Source organism: Eubalaena glacialis, chromosome 5 (genome assembly GCF_028564815.1).
Source record: "Eubalaena glacialis isolate mEubGla1 chromosome 5, mEubGla1.1.hap2.+ XY, whole genome shotgun sequence".
NCBI classification, from domain to species: Eukaryota; Metazoa; Chordata; class Mammalia; order Artiodactyla; family Balaenidae; genus Eubalaena; species Eubalaena glacialis.
Window position 1 is genome coordinate 77,888,433 of NC_083720.1, and position 12,195 is coordinate 77,900,627.

The 12,195-nt window shown below is 40.1% G+C and overlaps 1 protein-coding gene across 2 annotated transcripts in view; it reads left to right on the plus strand.

Annotated features, from left to right (window-relative positions):
• The window catches only part of CRACD (capping protein inhibiting regulator of actin dynamics), a 278,237-nt gene that overhangs the window by 45,367 nt on the left and 220,675 nt on the right, over positions 1–12,195 (plus strand). The window lies entirely within an intron of this gene.

Here is a 12,195-nt window from a genome sequence, read left to right on the forward strand (position 1 = left end):
GTTGTCTTAGGAAGAAGTAAAGCAACTTACCAATTCCCTCCTTTATAATTCGTACTGTTTGTTTCATTTTATTTTATGTTATGTTTTGTTTTGTTTTGTTTTTTAATTTTCTTGGCCACAACATGCAGCATGTGGGATCTTAGTTCCCCGACCAGGGATTGAACCTGCACCGCTTGCACTGGAAATGCGGAGTCTTAACCACTGGACCGCCAGGGAAGTCCCTGTTTGTTTCTTTTTAAAGAAATGGCATAAAGTTATATCTGAGTCAAGTAGGATTTCTTAAATAAGACATTAAAATGCATAGGTAATAAAGAAAAAGATTGATAAATTAGACTACATCAAAATTAAAAACATATTATAGTATATAGTTTAAATCATATAATATGTTCATTCATTCTTTCATTCATTCTAAATACTTATTGCCTATAATATGCTGGGAACTCTCCTGGGCTCTGAGGGTATAACTGTGTACAAGAATCCTGGCTCTCCTGCACTTACATTTTAGTGGAAGAAACAAAATAAACTAAAAATCAAGAACACGTAATTTATCAGTGCTATCAGTACTGCAGTGGAGAAATATCAATGACTTCCATAGAGAAGAATCAGGGAAAAGGAATAGGGAGTGTTACAATTATAAGTAGAATTATTAGGGAGGCCTCAGTCAGGAGGTAGCATTTGAGCAAAGACCTGAAGAAATTGAGATGGTAACGTGTGGTTATAATGGGAAAGAATGAACCAAGCTGAGGACAGAGCGTGTGGAAAGGCTCTGAGGTGGGAGTGCGCCTGGCTTGTTCAGGGAACAAGATCATGTGAGTGGAATGGAGTAAGTTGGGGGAAGAGTAGTGAGAGATGAAGTAGCCTGATACCCTCATGCCTGATACCTTGTAGGTCATTGCAGAAGCTTTGGCTTTTACCTCAGAGGGGTGGAAAGTCATTGGAGGGTTCTGACAGAGGGGGATAGAACCTGACTTATCAGGGTCACTCTGACATCTGTGTGGAGAGTAACGGTGAGGGGTCAGGGAGACCAGGTGAGAGGCTCTTGTTCATCCCTTGGAGGTGTGATGGTGTTAGCTATGGAGTAGTGAGAAATGGTCGGATTTGAAATATGTCTTTGTATCTTTCATATTTTTCAGAGGTAGAACCAACAGGATTTGATGATGCATTGGATGTGGGAGGTGAGAGAGAGGAGTCAGGGGTGACACCAGAGTTTTTTCGTCTGAGCCATTGGAAGGGTGGAGTTGCTATTTATTGAGATGAGGAAGGTTGTAGAAGGAGCACATTTGGAGGGGAAGACCAGAGGCTCAGTTTTGGACAAAGTAAGTTGAGGTGTGTATTAGACGTTCAAGTAGGGATGTAGAAGAGGCAGAGGGCTACCTGAGGCTTGCGTTCAGGGGAGAGATCTGGGTGGAAATACACATTTGGGAAGCATCAGTACATAATTGGTATTTAAAGCTATGAGGCTGGATGAAGTAACCCAAAGAGTGAGTATAAATTACAAAAGCAAGAGGTTCAAGGACTGAGCCCTCGAGCACTTTAATGTTTAAAGGCTTGGGATATGAGGGGGACTCAACTGAGAAAGCCTCTGGTGAGCCAGTGAGGATGAAGTTCTGAAGAAGACAGTGTTTCAGGAAAGGAGGAAACGACCCGCGTCTCCAATGCTGCTGAGAGGTCAAGGATGATGAGGACTGTGAACTGACCATCGGATTTAGTGGTATGAAGATCATCGGTGACACGGACAGGAGCAGCTCAGTGGAATGTTGGTGGCGACAAATTGATTAGAATAGGTTTAAGGGATAAAAGGAGTTGAATTGAAGACAGCAAATAGAGACAACTTTTTGAGGTTACTGTCATGTGGAACAGAGAAATGGAACCAAAGCTATAAAGGAAAACCAGAGTCAAGAAAGTTATTTTTTTTAAGATGGGAAATATAGTATGTTTCTGTGCTCCCATATGTGCCAGTGGATGTCCAAGTAGAGTGGGAAAATTAATGATGTAGGAGAGGGGGAAGAATTGCTGGATGTTTCCCCTTGAGTGGATAAGAGTGAATGGGGTCTAGTGCACAAAGTGGAGGGGTTGGTCTTAGGGAAATAGACATGTCATCCATAGTAATAGGAGGGAAGAGAGAATACCATAAATGGGCCCAGCTACAGGCAGGTAAGTAAATGCAGTGCTGAGAGCTTGTGGAAGTTCTCTTCTGATTGCCTCTATTCCACCAGATGAGAGTGAGGGTGCGGGGAGGCCCTGTTGAATGTTGGAGGAAAGGGGAAAGGTATGGAATGGTTGTCCATGACAGTGGAAGAATGGATGGTATGGTACTATATTAGGATTGTCTGGCTGCACTAAGGGCTCTGCTGCCTTGAGGTTCATGACCATGAATTGAAAATTTGACTGGTCATTCTAGTTGACTGTATTTTCTAGCCATGTTCAAAAACACTGGCACAGTTGTGGAAGAGGTGAGGATTGGGTTTCGCTGGGTTTGGTGTTTTGACATGTGAATAGGATGAAATGAGAAGAGGAGCTAGCGAGGTAAAGATGTGTGCAGGGAAGTGATGGTTATGATAGACCACAGATTGAAACTGGCTTAGGTGAAATCTGAGGACAAGAAAACAGTGAATGATGGTGAAAAAGGTATGGGATCAACGACTTGCGAGTACAGAGGGGTCAAGCAATTTTTAGAGATGTTTGGAGTGAAAAAAGGAAGTGATAGAGAATTGGATGGAGGGGTTGCTGTTATTGATCATTTTAGAGAAGTGGCATTTTCATTTTTGATCTGATTTTTAGTTGGCAATTATTTAAAACAATTATCTCGTTGACCTACTCTCCCCTCAGTGGTTAACATTCTATAAACCAATGCTTACATTTCTCCAAAAGAACCCTAAAATGAAAAAAAATTCAAAAGAACTAAAATGAAAACATTTATATGTATGTTTAGTTTTCAAAAAAAAAAGTTTTTAAAGCCCTAAGTGCTTTGCTGGTTTTTACTGCTTCTTTAAAATACTTTCAAAACGCCCTTTGGCAAATCCAATGAATTTAGACTTTCTGGTTTGAAGTTCTGGTGCTTTAAGCTAGCTTTGCACATTTACTTGACAAATGTTTTACTGCAGCATACGTAGAGTAAAGTTTCTTTGAAATTGTAGTAAAATTTTCTGGCATTTAAAGCATAATGTGAAAAACAGTAAGGACTTAAGGTTTTCTGGTAGAGCAGTGTGATAGATTTTGCTATGGACAGGTTGCAAAATTGCCTTGATTTTTCATATTTTCATATATGAAACTTTGAAAAACTTTTGAAGTTTTTCATTTTCACATATGATGACATAAGTTCAATGTTAACTCTTTATGTATGCATATACTTATACTGCTTTGGTAACAATGTAAGTAAATATTATTATGGTTTTGGGAAATTCTACAAAGTGTGATCAACTTTAAAAAGAACATTAATTACTGAGGCTTATTCTGACCCACCTTTAAGAATAATTTTAGTTGTCACAGATTTAGAGCACTGTTGCTTCATTTTTAATAAAACTGATATAGTTAACACTTCTTCCACTTAATAATAATGAGAACTTAAGGTGTCAGCAGGATAATTCCCAGGGGTCAACAGCTTGTTTCCCAAGAGACCTCCACATTTAAACTTGATGCTGCCACCATTAGCTATTCTTTATCAAGGTAAACAGCATGAACTCTCTGCTGAATTTCTGCCCTGTTAATTACATGAGAAACAGTGATTGTATAGATTCGGTGACCATTCATTGAGGAACAGGTAGCTGTTTAGTTTCACTTGAAGGTTTAGGTAACCGTGGGCCTCTATCTGAATCATCAAAGTCTCTTTTGAGAATCTGGACCTTCATCTTTCACGAGAGGACTTTGGGTCTGCTGGATTTGTCTGCTAGTGACTACCTTATTCAAGTACCATTTCTAGGACCAGGATCTGACATTAGTATTTGATGTTCTCTGTTTCCTCTGGCTCCTTTGTTGTTCCAAATGAAGTTGGATCTTCTGAGTATCTGCTCTTTGGGGACATGCTTTGATGATGTACTCACCTGTCTTTGGTGTAAGGTATGTCTTGGCTAAAACCACAGTTTTCCCAAGTGAAAAATAGACATGTCTGTGGCTTAAGGAACAGTGTCCTTCAGCTGCCCACACTGGCCATTTAAGGTTTTGGCATATTGACTGTTCCAAAATGGCCAGTTTCCATGACTCCCAGTGTCCTTTGATGGTTTTGCCCTAATGAGAGCTGGCTCTCTTTCCTATGATTACAGGCTCAAGAAAGGAGGCTCTGTGTGGGTTAGCAGACATTGAGACTTCTGCATGCCAAGCCAACAGAGTTCAGTTTGTCACTCACTGGGCTAAATTAAGTGAGCAGCACGCTGGAAGTGGGACAAACTGGCCAACTACACATCATATAATGCCGTATGTGTTGCTGTGGACTAACTCCGAAATGGCCATGTCTCTCCATTAGCAGAGTCTAGTGAAATGATATGCTGGAGAAATGACATATATATATATATATATACACACACACACACACATATATATGTATAATGACATATATGACACATATATGTGTGTGTATATATATATATGTCATTTTTGGCACCAGACGTTAGTTCTTGGAAACCAGTTGTGTGGTGTTTTTCCAACCAAATTATTTCTAGAAAATGAATGAGTTTTTCTTAAAAGAAAAGACATAGTGGGACTTCCCTGGTGGTCCAGCAGGCAAGACTCCATGCTCTCAATGCAGGGGGCCCAGGTTCAATCCCTGGTTGGGGAACTACCACATGCATGCTGCAACTAAGATAAATGTGTGACATTTTAGTGACAAGAAGTAAACAGTTATAGAATTAGAGTAGCTAACAAATTTAAATTAGTGGTAAGTTAGTAAGTTTTTGCTACTTCTTCCCACAAACCTATCAGTAGGAAGATTTAGGGCTTTCCTATTGTTATGGGTTGAATTATGTCCCCCACCAAAATTCATATGGTGAAGTCCTAACCCCTAGTATCTTAGAATGTGACTATTTAGAGATAAAGTCTTTACCGAGGTAATTAAGTTAAAATGAGGGTGGGCCCTAATCCAGTATGATTGGTTTCCTTATAAGAAGAGCAAAGTTGGACACAGATACACACAGAGGGAAGACCATGTGAAGACATGGGGAAAAGGCAGCCATCTACAAGCCAAGGGGAGAGGGCTTCAGAAGCAACCAACCCTGCCTTGATCATGGACTTCCAGCCTCCAAAACTGTGAGAAAATAAATTTCCGTTATTGAAGCCACCCAGTCTGTGGTACTCTGTTATAGCAGCCTTAGCACACTAATACACATATCAGGTGTGAGCAAGAGAATAAAAACATATGATTTTATAGATAAAAAGGTAAATGCAAGTTTTAAAACCTTAATTTAGATTACAAATGATCTGAGTGGGGAAAATCAGGGCTTAGCCTCTCTGTTGCCAGTGCCAGAGGCCCAGCTAAGATGGGGATTGTGGAGGTGGAGTATAGTAGAAAACCATGAGATTTTAGGTCTGGAAAGGAAGGACCTTAGGCATCCTCTGTTGCAACCTCCTGATTTACAGATGAGGGAACTACCACCTGGAGTGCTTAGAGGATTGATTCAGGGGAGCACTGTTACATATGGGCACCTCCATGCCCAGGTCTCTCACTTTCTGGCTCAAAGCCGAGCCCAACTCCTTTTCTTCTCAAGGCTGTATCTGTATATACGTAATCAAGTTCTACTGTTTTGACACATTTGATTTAGAAAAGCAACCTGTTTTTCTTCCTCCCTCCCTCCCATCCTTTCTGTTGTTGTTGTTAAGAATACTTTCTATATACAAAAAGGCATAAAGGTAACATAATAATTACCTTGTGTATCCACCACCCCCTTGAAGCAGTTAAAATATTACAAACTGAGTAAGAGCCCTCCCCTGGTCATATTTCCCTCCCTTCCCCTAGAGGTGACTAGTTTTACCATGTATCTTTGTAGTTTTACCAAAAATGACTATATTACTAAACAATATATAGCATCATTGTGTATGTCTTAAACATTATGTAAAGATATCATGTTAAATGTATACTTCTCGATTTGTTTGTTTTTTTAAAATTTATTTATTTATTTATTTATGGCTGTGTTGGGTCTCCGTTTCTGTGCGAGGGCTTTCTCTAGTTGTGGCAAGCGGGGGCCGTTCCTCATCGTGGTGCGCGGGCCTCTCATTATCGCGGCCTCTCTTGTTGCGGAGCACAGGCTCCAGACGCGCAGGCTCAGTAGTTGTGGCTCACGGGCCCAGCCGCTCCGCGGCATGTGGGATCTTCCCAGACCAGGGCTCGAACCCGTGTCCCCTGCATTGGCAGGCAGATTCTCAACCACTGCGCCACCAGGGAAGCCCCTCGATTTGTTTTTATTCCACTCAGTTTTGTCTATGAGATTTATCCTTGTTGCTGTATACATTGCTCCATCTCATTCATTTCCACTGCTGTGGAGTTTTCCCTTTTATGAGTATACTACATTTCTCTGTTCTCTTGCTAATATTTAGGCTGTTTCTACTTTGTTCAGGAATGATGCTGCTATAACTATTTTTGTATATATTTCCTTGTGCATAAACTTTCCATGTGTGAAAGTTTATTTAGGGCAGGTATCTGTGGGTGGAACTGCTAAGTCATGGGTTGTGTACATTTTCAGTCTTTTCAAGATACCGCCCAATCGTTCTGCGAAGTGGTTGTACCTATTTATACTCCTGTTTAATAGCGTAGGTTCCTGTTGTTCCACATCCTTGCTGGCAGTGATTTTTGTGCCAATCGAATGCATTTTAATTTCTCTAATTATGTACGAATATTATCATCTCTTCCATGTTTATTGGCCACTTGAGTTTTTAAAAGTATATATTTTTTTCCCTTTTTCCAATCAGAGTCCCAGGGCCAGAATGGACTAAATGCTCCACTGCCCACCTCCTCATTAAAAAAAGGCAGAAACAAAGGGATACACTAGAGAAAAGTAGTGACTAGTTCTTTGCCCCCAAACAGACAGAAACTCCCAGTCGACTGTTCTTTCTGTTATGCCAAATAGCCACATCATGTGTTTGGATGAATGACCTTTTTGGTGTTGTTGCAAATAGGGTCCAGGGCTAAACTGACCGATCAGGAGAGTTTAATTGGTGACTGTGGGCGGATTACATACGGGATTTTGTTGTATCTGAATTTTCTGCAAACCTGAGTCATCACCTCCTTGTCGAAAACCCTTCTGGTTTCCCACTGCTTGCTGGAAAGTCAGAGCTGCTTAGCTCCGTCTGCTGGATGGGGCCCCTACTGCCTCTTCCAGCTCTCCTGTATCCCTCACTGTCTTTCTTCTGGCCATAAGGCTTGCTTTTGGCTTCACACTTGCCCAGCCAGCCCCCTTCCTCAGCAGGGCCCTTGGTTCTCTCTGCTTGTAGCTCTCAGCTCCGGCCGTCACTTCCTCAGGGAAGCCTTCCTGAGCTTTCCTACTAGACCACATCCCTCCTTTATGCTCTCAAGGCCATGTACCTTTCACAGCACTCACCACAGCTGCAGATTTACATTTACATGTATGGTTGTTTATGAAGGTCTCTTTCCCCATCTGTCCTTGAGTCTCATGAAGTCAGGGCCTGCATCCGTTTCTGCTCGCTCACCATTCTATCCCTAGCTGTTAGCGGTGTGCCTGACAGATGGTTGGAACTCAGTAACTATTTGTGGAATAAGTGAATGAATACATGTTCAGAGTCTTTAAGAAGTTCATCTTACCTAACTCCCTGGAGGCAAAACTGTATCTAATTGGACTCCCCCGTTTCCTTCTCAGCCTAACCCTATGCCGCATTCTTCAGGAAGAGAACAAAACCAGATGGACTGTATTAAAGATTTACCCTCATGGCTTAAAGGATATGGCAAGAGGATAGGCAGAAGAGGAGAAAAAGGAAAAAAACCAAATTGGTCCTTGGGAGAAGGAGCGCTAATCAGTAGGTACCTAATCAGGCAGCCCATAGGGTGGGCCATTTGAGCTCCCTTTGAGGGTTTCCAGTACAGCTGGTTGGCTGGCTAAACTCCAGACCCAAGAGGGTCTGGACCGTGGTAGGATGATGGGTCACTTCTACTCTAGAAGCCTGTATTATTAACTTAGAGGGGGAAACCTCTGAGTAGATGTTAGCTGGGCCTTTCCTTCTAAGATTCTGGTTTGAAGAACTCAAAATGAGTGTACAGTATAAGAATAAGAAGCCGTTTTGTGTTTCCCTCCTCCCAAATGATTACTTTTACTTGCCCAAGACGAAAGTGCCTTCTTCTATATATGACTAATTATATTATATAATGTAATTTCATTACATTAATTCTTAAAGAATAATGGAACTCCTGGCAAAGTCCAAGTGGTGAGATTCTACATCCAAGTAGAAAGCTTACTTTTATTATTAGATTTTCTATTCTTTGTCTTTTGTAAACTCAGCATTGCCTAAGATAGAAGAGAGGAGACATCTCTACCTTTTTGTAGGCATGTCCATAATTCTATTAAAAACATTAAATAGCTATAATTCTTCTCTGTTATTCCTAACTCATTATCAAAAGAAATAAATTAGCATTGTTCACTTAGCAGTTGGTAGCAAACACATGTTTTTAAGATGGATGATAACGAATTGTCTTATTTTCTATTTAGCTCTGGTATCTATTTCTTAGGCAAGGAGTTAAGAACTTTTGCAAGTCTTCACTTTGCTCACAGCCTTGGGAACTCAGGGTTCTCAGTGGAACACATTCTTTGAGCTCTGTGTTTTCATTAAAAGCAAAGAGCAACTAAGATGTTGCAAGAATGCAGAGTAAGAACATCAAAGCTAATTAAATAAAACTACCTGCCCCCAAGTCATGTCTTTTGCTACAGAATAGAAGATATTTGCCTGTAGTATATCACTGATCTTTCAAAGGACTCTTTAAGGTAGTTATTATGAACATCCAGTTATTTTGATTTTTGGCAAAGTAAAAATAACTGGAGCAGTGAGCTTGAGTTGTTTCATGTGTTAGGAGCAAAGTGCACACTTAAATCTGTTCTCATTTCTAATAAAATAATAGGACCTACTAATCTGTCATTAAAGGACCTACCTGATATGGTTGTGTGTCAAATGGGTAATAGAAATGAGTTTATAGATTTAGAGCCTGCCTCCCACATAATAAGCTCTATATTAAGTGTTGGTTATTAATTATTTATAGTTATTACTATTATCTGATGCCTTTCACGATAGCAAACCTAGGTTGTCTTTTTTCAGTGATGAGACAGCATCCTTTCCAACCGTTAATGCCTTTGTTTTCTGTCAAAATTTATTGAGTCTGAACATTAGCTAGAATACGATTCTAAATGTGGAATATCTGTGATGTTTGTTGGACATATATTACATCTAATCCTACTCTCTGCTTTCCACTCCTGAAACTCTGCAAATCCATCCCTGGAAAATCTAATTCTTTCTTCCTGAGCTTTGGGCTAGTGCCTCCAAGTAAGCCTTCTTGTGACATATGACTTCCTTCAGAATCTTTTTTCCATCCCCAAGCTCTTGTCCTCATTAAAACCTGCTTTCTGGAAAGTTTCTGGGTGTATGTGGAAGTTATTATGTTAGATCTTGGTCTCTCTTCAAGGACTTTCAGGCCAGGCTGAAATGGTATGTAGGGGGGTTTTCTCAGCAGCATCTTTTCTGATCTCCCGGTTGGGGGCCTGGATGCAGGGTCAGGCTGTCCCTGCAAGTCTGGGCTTCTTGTCTTTTTAAAGCTCTTTATAATCTCATTTGTCCCCAGGCCACACATCTTTAAGCCAAACCCTTTCTGTCCTTTAGACTTCTGCAGGAGTCGGGAAAGGCCCATGGGATCCTCAGAATTATAAACTGTAAACAGCCAAAAGCACAGTGAGAGGAGACATGAAGTTCATGTCCCAAGAGTGGATCCTACTCTACAGAATTATAAAAATGAAACCCTGAAGACTGCTTGTGTTTAAAAACACTCATCCTTATCGAAGGAGATCTGTACTTGTCTTGACTTTCTGACACTGTCAATCTGAATAGTATATTTGGAAAGTTCCTAGGCTGGCAAGATTGATTTATTCCAGTCTGCAAACCTTTTCAGTGTTAGCTGTGTGGAAGTTTTCTCATCAGCCGTAAGAAAGCTGTTTTATAGTCAGAGCAGGTCACATAGTTCCCTAAAGCAAATAGCAGGCTGGCTTATCTGCGTGCAGTAAGGGAAATCATTATTCTTTTTTCCTCTTTTTTCTTGGTTCCTCTGTAATAGCTTGGTCTTTAATAATCAGATCTCATTTGGGTTGTACAAGAACCTGAGAATATTTAATGAACACCAGTGAACTGTGATGGTTGTCCTTGTGGAAAAGCACAAATAATATATCTACTAGAAAAGCACAAGGCATATGTAAGGCCGAGCTCTGTTTCCGCACTAAGGCTATGCAACTTAAGATAATAGTGCCATTGGTGGCACCAGAGATAATTGGTGGAACTTGCCAACCATGTACGTGAACTTCTAATGGAGGCTGTGGACATAATATTTGAAGAGCATTCGTGGCTAAATGGCCTGGGATCATATCCTGGACTGGCCACTTACTGTATGACCTTGGACAGGTTATTACCCTCTTATTGCCTCCATTTTTCCGTCTGTATAATGAGGGCAGTGATAGTACCCACCTTAAAGGGCTGTTGCTGTGTTCATTATGCACTTTGAACAGTGGCACATACATACTTAGTAAATTTTAGCTAGTATTATTATTCCTTTTATTCTCTCTTCTTGTTTCTAACCTGACACTTTTTTTCATCTCTTCTTTCCCTCTTTTCAGTTTTCCAACTTGTCATGTCTTTAGTTTTTGACCTCCCCAGGGACCACCAGTCCTTGGCAGTCCCTTTGGTCTATTCAGGGATACCTCTTGTAGTGGAAAGAGATGTCCTTTTCATTTATGGAGTTTCCAGATTAGAGCTTCGTCTTCAGATCATTGAACCCAGACATTCATTCTACCTTAGAGAAGGTGAACACAACTGGTGTCCTAGCTGAGATGGGCATTTACTGCTGGGAGACAAGACAAAAATGGGTTGATTGAGCTGGAGAAGACATTATGGGTGACGGAGCTGACACACTGTATGTGAATCCTTTTCTCCTTCGGGAGGTACCTACATTTTTGTCCAAGTTAGGATTCAAACATTAGACCATTGCTAGCTACTTGCCAAATTTTTAGTCTTATTTAACAAAAGGGACCATAACATAAACATAAACGCTATGTTTGTAGATCCCCAGACTATGTTAGATCTAAGGATGCTGGGAGTCCTCTTTCCCTGGACAACTACTTATTTTTGAAGTTTTCAGAAGGAAAAGAGCCCTTTTCTGTTTGTTTTCGATGGAGTACAGGAAAAACAGTAACAAGTTAACCCAGAGCACTTACTTTTGGTTAAAATGGGCTAGTTAGTTGCTTGCCTGCCTGCTACCTTTTCCCAATTACAAAGGGGAAATTATTGTATTTACAGTTGAGAAATATGGCGGGCACCACCTTAACTAAATGATCAAGATTAACACCACCAAAAATACAATGTATTTTTGTATCAGGCAAGTATCCCTGATACAATGCCCTTTGAAGGATGCAACATCACTTCTCTGGTATTTTTACCAAAAATGCATAACCTCAATCCGATCATGAGAAAATATCAGACAAACTCAAATTGAGAGATTATACAAAATACTATTAACTGACTAGTACTCATCCCAGGTGTCAAGGTTATGAAAGATAAGGAAAGACTAAGGACCTGTCACAGATTAGAGGAGATTAAGGAGCTGTAACAACTAAATACAATGTGGGATCCTGGATTGGATCCTGGAACAGAAAAGGGTCATTAGGGGAAAGACTGGTGAAATTTGAATAAGGTTAGAAGTTTAGTTAATTGTATTATTCCAATGTTAATTTTCTGGTTTTGCTAGTTTTACTGTGAGTGTGTACATTGTTGACATTAGGGAAAGCTGAGTGAAAGGTATGTATGCACTCTGTAAAATTTTTCAACTTTTATTTAAATTTAAAATTATTTCAAAATTAAATATGAAAAAGATGAAATTAAAGTACCACAGGTAAATTAAAAAATATAATAAAAAGATTTGGAAGATAAAGTTGAAGAAAACTCCCAGAAAGTAGAGAAAAAAGACAAAAGAGATAGAAAATAGAAGAAAATTAGAGTATCAGTACTGGAGGC